Raw genomic sequence first — 12,326 nt, forward strand, 5'->3', positions numbered from 1 at the left:
CTGTTACTAGTAACAGAATAGTCCAGAGCGGGGGGGTAATATATATAGTTGCTCGCCGTTGAGGTGACCGCGGAGCGCTCTGCTCGCTTCCCTTCGCACGCTCTTTGCTAGTGGTTGGGCGTGCGCACGATCACGTCGGGGGGGCCATATGCATGCGGTTGCGCCACGCGCGTTGCCACACGATGCAGTTATGTGCGACACATTGGAGTTACGCGCTGCAAATTAGAACTGCCATCAGGGCCTGCTGCTATTCCTAGCTGTCTGGCTTCCCCTTTAATTCCCGCGCCATTATAACCTTAGTCTATTCAACCTTTCGATCGCGCCCCACAGCAGAACAAGCACACCCACGATGACATATAGAGTGGGGATGTCCAACGGTGCTCCAATGGAATTCGGAGAGCACGGAGTGGAGACCCACACGAGGGAGACAGATCTCTCAGTGGTGTACACCATCGACCCGGACATGGTGGACGACTACATCAACAACGTTGAGTAGTTGCTTGCTCGAGACAAGTACAAGGCGGTCGGCATCAACCTCCAGTACACCACCGGTCGTCTCGGCATAGATCAGAAGGTTGCCGTCGCCCAGTTGTGTGTGGGCCATCATGTCCTCATCTACCACTACTGCATGGCCACAGAGCCTTGCGACCGTTTCAACAGGCTTGTCAACAGCACCGACTACAAGTTCACCATGGTGGAAACCACTGACGATGTAAACACACTCAGTGTTATGAGCTTGGCCTACAAGAACCTTGTCGAAATCTGTGACCACTACAGGGTCTAGGGAAGCACGAAGAAGGACTCCCTGGTCGAACTCGCCTCAGCCATCATCGACCCCTACTACGAAAAGATGAAGCAGGATGCCCAGAGAACAAGTCCCCTATCCTGGCACAGGGCCTGGATGCGGCAACTGGATGAACCTCACCTTAGGTTCACGGCCAAGAGCATGTACACATGCTATGAGATGCATAGGAGGATCGTTGACATGAGGAAGTGCCTCGTTACCCAAATCGACGAGCCCGGATCGAGCTACAAGCATAGCAAGCGTCACAAGAAGTAGATGATGATCGGATGATCGTTTATGCTAGTTAATCATGCATGCAATATATAGTTTACTTTATTGGTGTGTGGAAATGTCATGTGTGTAGTAGCCACCTATGTAATTATGCATGTAATAGTTTACTTTGGTGTGTGCAAATGCCATGGTTGTAGTAGCCACCTATGTAAGTGGATGTTTAATTTGGTTATGCAAGCATGTCTAAGTGTGTGTGTGTGTGTGTCTATATAGTTATTATGATCACAACGCGCCTATATAGCATCGATCCCGAACTTCCTAATCAGCCACGCCCCACCGATCCACCACTTCCCTCGATTCCTCTCGATACACCGCCCCCCTCCCACGCCCTGGATCCCGCGCGCCGCCGCCGGCCCTGGATCTGGCACACGCCACCCCGCCCTCAGATCTCCCCCGTTCCCTGGTCCGGCCAGTGCGCCGCCCCATCCCCGGATCAGTACGCCGCCCCGCCCCCACCCCATGTTGTGTCCATCGGATCCCACTGCCTCCTCCTACGCGAGATCGAGCATCGTCGCCGGTTTCCTCCCAAGATGCCGTCGCCGGCCTTCTACTGCGATAGTGCTGCCGCGGGCGAGCCACCGCCGCCCACCTCAGCATGAGCCCGTCGCCCCCGCTGCATCGGCCAGCACCCCCTGCCTCCCCTTCGATGCGACACACCGATGGCCACCACCCGCCTCCCCATCGACACCATGCGCTGGCGGCCACCACCCGACATCCACTGTGCCTACCTGCCATCCACCTGCAGCTAGAGGATGGCTTGACCTGCAGCAAGAGGACAACATGACCTGCAGCTGGGTGGCCGCATCCAGAAGAGAGGATAGTGGCGGCTGGGTGATGGATCTTGCACGCCGCCCTCCGGCCAGGAGGTTGCCGAGCTGCTGGGTCACCGTCCACCAGCAGCAGAAGGTCGTCTTTCCTACCTCCCCGTACAGAATGCAGACAACGCCGAGCTGCAGGTCCATCACCAGCACCAGCAGCAGGTCGTCTTTCCTCTCAAGCAGTGAGCTACTGTCCGCAGCGTCCTCTCCTCGAGCACTGTCGAGCTGCTGTTGGTGCACCAATTCTGCAGTTCAGCTTGAGTGCGAGAGGAAAGATTTCTGAGACGGCTTAGTTGCTAGTGTTGTCCTTGGGATTTTTTTTGTTTTAACCGATCTATTGCTAGTGCTTGGATGTTGAAAACTATTCAGTAGTTGCTTCCCTAGGGGGCAAACCAAGCAACGATGACTCCTAAGTCCTAATCTTAGAGTAGTCCAAACATGCTAATCCGGAATGCTAGTGCTAATTTGCACTTATACCACTAGTGAATAGTCTTGCTGAGCATTTGTTTTCGTGTTGTTTCTTTGACTCGGATGGTCACGGTGACCTGCAGACATTGCCTTGCACCGGCCGGTGATGGTTAATTCATGTCAGATGTAGGATATACTCACTGGTATCTATGAGTGTGTTTGGTTCAAGAAAAGCAGTGTAGAGGAAATGGGAATCAGATTACGGCAGTAACGTAAACGGAATGAGGGAAAACAAGAACCTGCTCGCCAAATAGTTAGTCGTCAATGGAAAAAATATCCTCTCCAAATTGATTATATAACCTAAACAGATAGAACCACGGATCTGACAAGGATTTTACTTACTACCGCTACTGTATAAGCAAAAGGCAGTAACTGAAAAGGAAGAAAAGGCAATATGAATTGTCAATTCGTGACCTAAGCCATGTCCAAGCAGATCCAAGGGATGCTTTGGACTACCCATGAGATCATTCACATCCGACGATTCAGTTTGATGTGAGTTACACCAACAATTCAGTTTGATGTTACAAGGAAGCACCAATGTCCCTATGTATGAATTTTTGTTTAGAATGCAAAGGAAAAATAGTTTGGAAAGTTATTATTATGGTTCCAAATTTTGAATCTTGCAAGTGGTTGCTAGTGGCATTTCAACTATTATGTTATCGTTTAAATTTATTGTACAAAAAGAACACCACCTACCAAATTCGCTTGAAAATTAGAAGAGTTGACACAGGAAATGATAAGTTGTACACCCACGCAGGCCACCTCCACCTTCTTCCACAGCTGCACCCCGCGGGTCTCGATGACCACACACAGCCGAGATTGAAGGATACCGACGGCGACCACCAGCGCACTCGCTATCACGCATAGACAGCAGCGATGGCCGAATCCGACCTTCTATGACATGATCTTTCTTCCTTCCTCCTCTACCGCCGTGACCTTCCTCCTCTGCCTATGTGGCCTTCTTCCCTCCCTTGCCTGCCTAGACCGCTGATTCGATGCAATATCCCCTACCGCTGACCCACCCTTGAGCTCACTTTCTCCCCCCACCACCGGCATTGCAAACTAGCGGTTTGTGTATATGCCTCAAAGGAAAAAGTGTAGTTTTTGTAAGTTTTTACCTTGGCTCAGTGCATCCTCTCTCTCTTTAGTTTACAGGAGACGTTCATATACTGCGACAACAACAAAGTTAATGTTGTCAGAAAAACTGAAGTCCATGTATATGCAGGGGCACACAAAAACACTTGTGGCCGACAAAAAATGTTCCTTCCGTTTATCCGCAAACAGTCTTTCTTGATGCCTTCTCATTTAAAGTGATTAAATGATGTTTTTTATGGTTCATGTTGGTGCTCGATGTTGACTGTATTTTCCGCATTTCTAAAAAATGTAGAAGTTCAAATCAAAATACCCCAAGCGATCCGATGTTTATATAAAACTCGGATATTTCAAGTTACTAAAGGAAAAGGTAATAAGTTCAATTTAAAATAATGGAGAAGTTCGATCTTTATAAACCAAGAAGAAAAATAACCCTCACCGACAAAATGTTAACTCTAGACGTTCAAATTTAAGTAAAAATGGGAAGATGAAAGAAAATGTTGGGTGTTTTAAAATAATTCCCTCATTCAATTACAAATTTGAAACAAAAATGCTCTATCTGAAAATAGTTCCTCCTACATGGAGTGTGTTTCATATAAGAAAAAAGGAATAAAAAGTCAAAGTCTAAAAAGATATGGAAGTTCAAATTTAAATAAGTGAGTGGTTCGATGTTTATTACATAACAAGGACTTTTCCCCTATACAAATGAATAACAACAAAAGTCCTAATTAAAAAATGAAGTTGTTTGATGTTTATAAAATCTTAGATTTCCCCGATACTAATGATTAAAACCATGAAGTTCAATTTTAAAAAATAGAGTAGTTCAATGCATATTAAAAACTTAGTTTTTTCTCTTTACTAAATAATAAAACCAAAGAAGTTCAACTTTTAAAAGCAGAGTATTTGATATTTATTTGAAAAACTCAGTTTTTTCGGTTACTAAAGAATAAGACCAATAAGATCTATTCAAAATAACGAAGAAGTTCAATGTTTCTAACAAAACTCCATTTTTCACATTTCTAAAAAGCGCAGGAAGAAGTTGAAAAAGAAAGTTAGAGCGGTACTATATCTATAAAAAAACTCAGATTTTTTCCGTTACTAAAGTGAAATGGAGAGAAGTTCAAATTGAAAATAGACGGAAGTTCATGTACTGCATGGTGTGTGTTTCGTATGAGAAAATAGCAGTAAAATGGCGAAGTCCAAAAATTTTGTTGTTAGAAGTGCAAGTGCACAGACCGGGAAAATTCAAAAAGTTCCTCTTATTCAACAAGTTTCCACAATGAAAGCTCAAATTAAAATAACAAAAAATTTAATTAGTAAATGGATTTTCTCGTTTCTAAAAGAAACCTAGAAGTTCAAATTAAAGTAATGGAGCGGTTCAAAATTTCATAAAAAACAATTTCTCTGTTAAAATAAACCTAGAAGTTCAAATTTAAAAAGGGAGCGGCTCGATGTCTATCAGAAAGTAGGATATTTTCCGTTACTAAAAGAAATAAAACCGGGAAGTCCAAATTAAAAAGATGGAGAAGATCGATGATTATAGAAAACTCGGTTTTTCCTCGTTATTAAAAAATGGAAGCAAGAAGTTAAAAATTAAATAACAAGAAGTTCAACTTTTAATGATAGAGCGCTTCAAAATTTCATAAAATAGATTAAGAAATAAAACCAGGAAGTCCATATTAAAAAGATGGAGAAGTTCGATAATTATAGAAAACTTGGATTTTCCTCATTATTAAAGAATGGAAACAAGAAGTTCAAAAATAAAAAAACAAGAAATTCAACTGTTAAAAAATAGAGCGCTTGAAAATTCATAAAAAAGGATAAAGAAATAAAACCAGAAAGTTCATATTAAAAAGATGGAGAAGTTCGATGATTATAGAAAACTCAGATTTTCCTCGTTATTAAATAATGGAAACAAGAAGTTCAAAAATAAAATAACAAGAAGTTCACTTTTAAAAAATAGAGCGCTTCAAAATTTCCTAAAAAAATTAAGAAAATCAAATTAATATTCATAAAAACTCAGATATTTTCATGTAACCGTGAGAAGTTTAGATTGATAACCGTCAGAAGTTCATGTACTACACGGTGTGCATTTTGTATTAAAATAAAAAAGAGCAAAGACTAAAAGTTTTGTTGTTATAAGTTCAAGTCCTCGGTCGGATGAAAAATTATTGTGAGAGAGGTTTGTACAAAAGGAATATTATTTGTGTAACACTGGCGAATGAATGAGATAATTATAAACGAAAGTACGTCACAGAAGTTCAACGTGAAAACATCATGAAGTTCAACTACTACGCTGAATGAATTTCAGATAAAAAACTTTTAAAATCATCGCGAGTATGAAAAAGCGATCAACACGGGAAAGTTGTGTGCTTACAACAGCTTTCCACCAGTATATCACTTGCTCAATTCCGGTGAGTGGATGGAGAGCTACAAGCAGTGGATGGAGAGCTATGGGCAAAAAAATCACGTGAAAAACAGAGTGAAGTTCGGGTAGACGCATCGAGAAGTTCAGGTTCTTCACGCGGTGCATTTTCGAAGATTTTGTTTCGCGATAAAGGCAGAACGCATGATCCCGCCGTTTTCGAAATTACTTGAAAACGGCTAGGAATCAGAGAAAACCATCAACATGAAAAAGTTTCGCATTTTTCGTAGCTTTTCAGCGGTATATTATCTGCCCCGTTCTGATAAAGTTTGTAGAAATTACGGTGAAAATATTTTTTTCTACATTTTCGAAACTGGCTTAAAACCGTAAAAAATTGGGAGAAACAATACATATCAAAAAGTTTCGCTTTTGTTCAAGCTTTCCAATGCCATATCATTTGCTGCATTCGGATGCTCGGTTAAAAAATTAGTTCAAAAATACGAACTCGGTAGGACTTGGGCCATTTTCTAAATTACTCTTAAACCATTCAAAATTAGAAAAAAAAACTTTCAAGATGAAAAAGTAGCGCATTTTCATAAGCTTTCCAACGCCGTATCATATGCCTCCATGGATTAGCCGTTTAGAAATGACATCGAAAAAACAAACTTAGCTGTTCGGTTTATGAAATTTTATGTTTTTTCAAATTACTCGTTAACCATAGGGAATTAGAGAAAACTTTCAACATGTGGAAGGAGCGGTTTTGCAGTAGCTTTCCAATGCCATATTATATGCCTCATTCCGATAAACGGTTTAGAAATGCGATCGAAAATACGATTCACGTTTTTTGTGCGAAGAAAAAACAGTTTTCAAAACTGCTCTTAAATCGCTTATATTTTGCCAAAAATTTAAGTTGGGTCATGATATTGGTGTCCATAGCTTTCCAACGTATGTCGCAAGCCCCATTTGGGCAGTGTTGGTGGAAGTACAACCTAGTTCACAGGGAAGTTCAACGTACTACTAGCGGGGCAGGTCAGGTTGTGATCAGAATATTATTCTGATTCCGTGATCAGAATAGTGTTTATATATATATATGTTGTTGTTCTATATGCAATCCCATCGCACAAAACACACATCTTATTAGCAGCAACCGTCTGTGTTATTATCGGTCTTCACACAAATTTCTGATTATAGTCCTGTTTGCCGCGTATCACACACATCTTGTTAAGTTGAACCATTTGTGTTCTCATGTGTCAACGCAAACAGTTCATCCGAGTGAACCGCATGTCGTATATCGCACACACCTTCATCTGGCTGACCGTTTCTTTTGTGTTGCCTAATCACAAATAGTTCATCCGAGTGAACCATATGTTGTATATCGCACACACCTCCATCTGGCTGCCCGTTTCTTTCGTTCCTCCTCATCGCAAACAGTTAATTGAACTGAACTGTATGCCCTGCATCGCACTCGCAACTAAAATCTGAACTGTGTTTGATGGCTCCGCCATCACAAACATTTTGCACCTTTTTTGATGGTTTTTTACACCACCGTTTGCGATTATGGCATTGCACACAGTTTCGTTGAAGGGTCTCTGATTGTAGTGTCGCGTTAGCAGCATCCTGCAGTAGTGGTAGTACCACTGTGTGCGTTCTACCACATCTCCTTTTCCTTCGCTCGGTAGCATTGCAACCCCAGTGGTAGTATCATTGGGGAGAGTGGTAGTACTGCTCCGGCGGCACTACTGGCTCTTGGCCTTGTGCCATTGCACTTACTACCCGTGACTGCCACTCTTGGAGCGGTAGTACCGCCTGTGTGCGGGCTGAGGAGTGCATAACGGTTAGATTTGTTCCCCACTATAAAAGGGGGTCTTCTTCCTCAAGAAGACTCACCTGTTCCTACCCTAACTCCATTGTTGCTCAAAAAGCTATTTTCGTCCGATCTCTCTCCCTAGCCAATCAAACTTGTTGATTATCTAGGGATTTGTTGAGAAGGCCCCGATTTACACTTCCACCAAGAGAAATTTGATTTCCCCCACTAATCCCTTGCGGATCTTGTTACTCTTGGGTGTTTGAGCACCCTAGACGGTTGAGGTCACCTTGGAGCCACATTCCATTGTGGTGAAGCTTCGTGATGTTGTTGGGAGGCTTCAATTAAGTTATGGATATTGCCCCAACCTTGTTTGTAAAGGTTCAATTGCCACCTTCAAGGGCACCACTAGTGGAATCATGACATCTCGCATTGTGTGAGGGCGTGAGGAGAATACGGTGGCCCTAGTGGCTTCTTGGGGAGCATTGTGCCTCCACACCGCTCCAACGGAGATGTACTTCCCCTCAAAGGGACGGAACTTCGGTAACACATCCTCGTCTCCATCGGCTCCACTTGTGGTTATCTCTTACCTTTACTTTGTGCAAGCTATTAATGTGCTGTATCCTTTGCTTGCTCTTGTTGTTATTGTTATCATCATATAGGTTGCTCACCTAGTTGCACTTCTAGATAACCTTTTGTTGCTAAACCTAATTTGTTAAGAAAAGTTAAAAATTGGTAGTTGCCTATTCACCCCCTCTAGTTAACCATATCAGTCCTTTCAATTGGTATCAGAGCCATGTCTCTTTATTAAGGGTTTGACCACCCGAAGGATATGGTTGACGATGCTGGTAGTGGGGATGAAGTGACCGAGGCCATGGAGTTGACTTCGATCACCCGAGACAACTTAGATGAAGCTATGGCTTCACTTAAAACGTCTATGACGACCGAGGTCAAGTCCATGCTCAAGGAATTACTTGAGGGGTTGAAAACTCCTCCCGCTCCGTTACTTGTGGTTAATCCCACCGCATCGAAGTCGGAGGCCAATTCCGGCAAGGAAGCGGCTAGAGGTACTCATACCTCCTCCCCTCAAAACAAGAATGGGATGGGAACCTGATACGTCTTCATCGTATCGATAATTTTTTATTGTTCCATGCCAATATTATACAACTTTTACATACTTTTGGCAACAGTTTATATGATTTATTGGACTAACCTATTGATCCAGTGCCCAATGCCAGTTCCTATTTGTTGCATGTCTTTTGTTTCGCAAAATATCCATATCAACCGAAGTCCAAACATGATAAAAATTTACAGAGAATTATTTTGGAATATTTGTTATTTTTGGGAGGTGGAATCATCACAAATGGTGGCCCACAACCACCACAAGACAGCTAGGCGTGCCAGGCAGCCCAGACGCGTGGTGGTGGGTTGTGCCCTCCTCGTACATTGGTTGGAGCTCTACTTCGGGCGCAAGGAATCTTATATCCAGAAAAAAAATCATGTTAAAATCTCAATGCAATCGGAGTAACGGATCTCCAGGAATATAAGAAACGGTTTTCAGAAAACGGGAACATCGAAACAGAAGAGAATAGAGAGGGAGAACCAATCTCGGAGGGTCTCCCGCCCCTCCGCCGCCATGGAGGCCATGGAACAGAGGGGAACTCTCCTCCCATCTAGGGGAAGGCCATGGAAGAAGAAGAAGGAGGGGGGCTCTTTCCGCCTCTCTCCTGGTGGCGCCGGAACGCCACTAGGGAAATCATCATGTGACAGCGATCTACTCCAACAACTCTATCATCTTCACCAACATCTTCGTCACCTGCCCCCCATCTATATTCAACGGTCCACTCTCCCGCAACCCGCCGTACCCTCTACTTGAACATGGTGCTTTATGCTTCATACTATTAACCAATGAAATGTTGCCATCCTATGATGTTTGAGTAGATTTTTGTTGGCCTATCGGTAATTGGTGAATTGCTATGGTTGGTATAATTTGCTTGTGGTTATGTTGTTGTGTTGGGGAACGTAGCATGCAATTTCAAAATTTTCCTACGCTCACACAAGATCTATCTAGCAGATGCATAACAACGAGACGGGGAGAGTGTGTCCACGTACCCTCGTCGACCAAAAGCGGAAGCATTTACTTAACGCGGTTGATGTAGTCGAACGTCTTCTCGATCCAGCCGATCAAGCACCGAACGTACAGCACCTTCGAGATCTGCATACGTTTAGCTCGATGACGTCCATCGAACTCTCACTACTACAGGATGCTTCTAACATGACACTACGATCAAAGACCCTTCGACGAAACTGTGTGCGATGCAACAATCACAAACGATGGTGTAAAATAACCGTCAAGAAGGTGCAAAACATTTGCGATCACGGATGCATGAAACACAGTTCGGATTTTAGTTGCCTGTGCGATCCAGGGCATACGGTTCAGTTCAATGAACCGTTTGTGATGAGGAGGAACAAAAGAAACGGGCAGCCAGATGAAGGTGTGTGGGATATACAGCATACGGTTCACTCGGATGAACTATTTGTGCTTAGGCAACACAAAAGAAACAATTAGCTAGATCAAGGTGTGTGTGATATACGACATACGGTTCACTTGGATGAACTGTTTTCAATTAGGCAACACAACAGAAACGGTTCAACCAGATTGTTGGGGATATGACTATTGGGTATGACCCGCCCAGGAGGGGCTGGGTTATCCCAATGGCGGTTCATCAAAACAAAGCCCATGAAGATGTTGAAGATCGCGGTTCATGAAGCAGACATACTAAAGGGCCCAAAGCCCAAAGGCGTCTTAAGGCCCATAGGTGTAAACCACCATATATGCATGACTTGTACGGTAAGGAAAGTGTAATTAGTCACTAGGCCGGACACGTTGTTTATGAGCCGGCCGGGACTCTGTAAGCCGCTGGGCATCAATCTATGTATATAAAGGGACGACCCGGTGGCGGCTTAGGCAAGAGACAACAGATCAAAAGCTATGTCAAGCGTATTCTCTCCCTGGTAATCGAGACATAAGCAATACCACCTCAAACTGGATTAGGCCTTTACCTTCACCGCAAGGGGCCGAACCAGTATAAACTCCTTCTGTCCTTTGTCCCATTTAACCCCTTTAAGCTAACCCTATTGCGATGGCTCGACGACTAAGTCCTTCCGCTAGGACATCTGTCGTGACAATTCCACGACAGTTGGCGCACATCATGGGGCCAACACACGGTGGTTTTGAGTTCTTAGAGGGCAACTTTGAAGGGATCAAAGGATACGCTGTGGGCTGGATGACCAAGAGTCGTCGCGGCTGGGGCCCCGAGGCCGGCTCAATTGAGTACGAGTACCGAGTCCCCTTCAGTGGGATTCATGTCTTCGTCGGCAAGATCGGCGAACCGGGCCCTAAGTCGGACATCTGCACCGACATCATCGAGATGGCTCAGCGTGCACGACCCACCCGGGTGCAACCTACCATGAAGCACGCCTTTGTTGGATTCATCCATGGGGCGAAATTTGAAGAAGGATCTGTGTCTTGCGGTGAGACGACCATCTATTCTGATGGTGTGTCGTCCACGAGCGAGACTACTTCATTGTATCAACTGCAAGACGGCAGGCTTGGGGGCTGTTTCGATGGCAATAGTATTCCGGACCCCTATGAGCCGCCGAACCGGGTTGCGATTTTCATGGCCGGTACACAGCCAGGGCAGAATTCTATGACAGCAGCAGCAATGATTTCCGGGTCAGTAACGGCGACGGCGGCCGGGGCAGGAGGTCCTGTGCGCCCGCCGGCTCAGGTCTTGTCCGACTTATTGGACACTTTGACAACATTTTTAACAGCAGAGGTTAATCCGGCAAATCAAGCTCAACATAACACGAAAGTTGCAAAATTGCGAGATGAGATAGCCCAAGCTAAGGAAGATCTGGCGGCTAAGGACGCGAGGATGACTGTGGAGCAAGCTGCTTTGGATGCTCACGCACAATGGATCCAGGCTGATTCCTTCCGGCTCACGTTGGATCAGAAGCTTCAAACGAAGTCATGAGGAGAAGGCACCAGAGTCGTCTGCCTCTGGTTTACGAGGCAAGGAACCTCTTCAACACACCTGGTGCAGGGACCAGTGACCCGCCAGCGGTAAACCGGGTGGTAGCCATGCCTAGGACTGGAGCGCTGGCTCAGCCACGCACAAAGGATCCACCTCGTCTGAATAATATCCTGCCACACTATGTGCCGACGCCATCGGGTCATTATTCTAATCCTTTGGATAATATGATCGCTGCGGCAACTCGATTGGCGACTCTCCCAGTTGAAGGCGAGTCTCTAGTTGAGATTGAAACGCGGAGGGCTAGAGAACTTCTTCAGACAGTATTGGTGTAGCAGGAGGCTTATTCTTATAGTCGTGAGAGGATTCATTCAACCCCTCACCCAAGCCGGAGTTATAGCAGACACATTGACTCACATGCCATTTCAAGGAGTGACAGATGCCATAACCAGCCTCGTGGACATGACCCGGCGCGTGATGGTGCTCGGGATTTGGTGGACCAGGGTAGAGCCCATCAAGAGGCTGAGCTGGCGCTCAGCAAGCGGCTCAACAGCATCCTTCGGTTTATCCGTCAACTTCGGTGGAGATAGGTGTAACCTCCAAAACCTTGGGAGTGCCATGTTTAGTGCTGGCTTTGCATAACGTACGTTTGCCCAAGGATTTCAAGGGA

This window comes from Triticum dicoccoides, chromosome 3A, assembly GCF_002162155.2.
Source record: "Triticum dicoccoides isolate Atlit2015 ecotype Zavitan chromosome 3A, WEW_v2.0, whole genome shotgun sequence".
Lineage (NCBI taxonomy): Eukaryota > Viridiplantae > Streptophyta > Magnoliopsida > Poales > Poaceae > Triticum > Triticum dicoccoides.